Below are 2972 nucleotides of genomic sequence, written 5' to 3' on the forward strand. Positions count from 1 at the left end.
TTGCCTACTACTATTGTTATTCATGTGAATTGAATATGAATTTGTTTATGATTGATCAATGATGATCAAGGTTTAGGGATTTGGTAAATTGATCTATATTCCTTTACTTTCTATAGACTTGATGAAGTAGTGTACCTAATGTGATCATGAAACCATGATGTTTGAAGTATGATTTCGTTTATATGATGGTATCTTTAGCTACTGTTTTTTACATATATTAATTTTGAATTATGGGGATTGATCAATGATGATCAAAGCTTGGAGGAATTTTAAGTTGGCCCTATTTTCTCTACTTTTCTGTAGAATTGCTATGTGCTTGGCCTTGTATGGAATTTTGTGGTATGGTCCACTTATGGTGGGGGTGTTTAACTATATAGCTATATGTTATGATCATGGCCTTGAAGGCAAATTTCTGTGGTGAAGTGTGGTTATGATAATCACACATGTGAAGTATTATACCTAATCTCCAATGCTAGTTCATGATCTAGGTTATGTTGATGATGCTTCATATATGTGAATGAAGATGTTAGGGTTAGGGGTTTATACGTTTGACATTTTTGAGGTATATTGATGATTGGTTACTCTTTTGTAGCACAACCCCTAATTACAAACCTCTATATGAAGGTGTTGTCTTAAGCATGATTAGTAGTCCTAGATAAATGACGAATATGTCTTGTCACCTATGTTATGATGTTTTGTGTATGGTCTATAGTTACTATTACTTTATGTTTGAGTTGTCTATGGTTTAAGGGACTTGAATGCGTGTTGTTACCTTTGTAAGGTGGCTGCCTGAATGTTAGGATTGCTGCCATTATATGATCATGTTGACCAATGTACACACTCTCACACCTCATGCATGTTTACAAGTAGTATAGGTTCATGGTGTCTAATTGAAAGGGTATTCTAATATGCACTCATGTCTACTACTATGCATGTAAACTATATGCGTCCATGAAGTATGTTGTGGTCCCTCAACTAGGATGACTTGAAAGGTGTACTAGTATGGGCAAGGGTATGGGACTTTGTCTATGCATTGCACATGTGTACCTTGATAGGATAGTTCCTAGGTTGTTATCTATGTCTATGAATATGAATGCATGATTAATATATGAACATGTATTACGTGATATGATGAAGTATGAATGAGCATGGTGTCTTAATGTGTTTATATAAAAGGATTTCTCATAAATACACTTATACATTAATGTATGAACATGTTTGTCCCTAATGTGTTATGTAAAAGGTTTGGTCACACACACACACACACACACACACACACACACACATGAGCTATCATCTATGACCTATGAGCTAAGCATATTAGGAGTCAATCTCCTAAAACCTACTTTTAATAAGTAATATTAATAATGGCTTTTTAATAAAGGGAACTTAGCTTAGCACCAAGTGAGTTTGAATATGAGTTGTGGCACCTTCCCAAGGAGGGAAGGTAGAGTTCAACATAAGTCCTTACGGGGTGGATAACCTCATAACCCAAAAAGGGCATAGAGTGATGTTTTCATGACAGCCCCAAGATCCATAAACTATGCTTCCCACATAGGATCTAGCAAGTGATATCACTTAGTATGCTAGCATGTGTTAGTGTTCTACTTTGGCTAAGTAGGGCACCTTATTTTGGTGTAAGGCTCTACAACACCAAATTCCATGTTTAGCACCCATGGTCTTAGTGTCGGTTAAGGATACAGTTTCCCTAAATTAAAATGGACAGTGGAAGTAAAGAACTAGAGCCTAACTAGGATAACCTAAGGGAAGTTGCTTAGTGTAGGTGGGGGTATAGGACTTTACCTAGGCATTGCACAAGTATATCTTGAAGGGAGTTATAGGAAGATGTTTTAATATATATGATTATGTTTATGTTTCTTATGCATGACATTGTAGTGTTGTCTACTTGTTGTGATGATATGCATGGTATGAGTCAATATAATGTGTTCTTACCTTATATACATAGTATGATCTTATTGATTATATGATGAGGTCTTGCTTGACTTGAATGAGATTGTCTATGTTTGTCTTGTTGATGTATGAAGTACATGTTAAGGCTTGTAGTCTCCTTGTAGGTTTACTTAGTATGTGTGTGGTTATGGGACTTTTGTTGATTATTGCCTATTATGATGCTATTCATACTATTGACTTGCATGTGGTCTTGAAGTGAGTTCTATATATGGTTCATGGAGCATGTTAATTCATATGTGAAGTAGGTGTCTTAAGATATGCTATGTTCCTATGAATGCCTATGTTTAAGTAAGTGAAGGTTATGTGAACGTGCACCTTGGTGACCTTAAGGTGATGCTTGAGTGTGGGTAGTGGAATGGGACACTATTCATGCATTGCACCAAGTGTTACTAGTGGGTTATTTGCGAAGGTAAAGACTTAAGGTAAAAGATAAGATAGTATTATGAAGATGATAAATGTACTTTAAATGAATAATGTGGCTTTATATGATGTTATGAATAATTTTCATACTTATGTGAAGTGTATGAGATATGTTTTGTATATTATATCTAAAGTTTTTATGAAGTTTTACTAAAAGGCATGATGCATGGTTTTCAAGGAAAATGTCCTCTTTTGATGCACGTTTTTGCATGGTTGTCATACTTAGTGCATTCTTGTACTAATATCATTCTTCTTCATCTTTTAACACAAGGTGTAAGTGGTGGTGACTAGAGGATGTCTCTTAAAGTGAAGGGCTTGGATTGCTTCTCTAAGTTCAAGAAAAGGGATCCTTAAATGTATTGTAATAGCTTAAATATTATGTTATGATGTTAAAGGGGCGTGTCCCTAATCTATTCTATGAAGTTGAGTCTAAGATGGCATAAGAGACTTAGAGTCTTTAATTATGTATTATGACTTATCATATATTATTATAAGCATGAAGCTCAAAACTTAAAAGTTGAATTACCATTTTGTCCCTCTAATAAATTAAAATTTATATAATTTATATATATATATATATA

The sequence above is a fragment of the Solanum pennellii genome, chromosome 9, assembly GCF_001406875.1.
Source record: "Solanum pennellii chromosome 9, SPENNV200".
Taxonomy (NCBI): Eukaryota; Viridiplantae; Streptophyta; class Magnoliopsida; order Solanales; family Solanaceae; genus Solanum; species Solanum pennellii.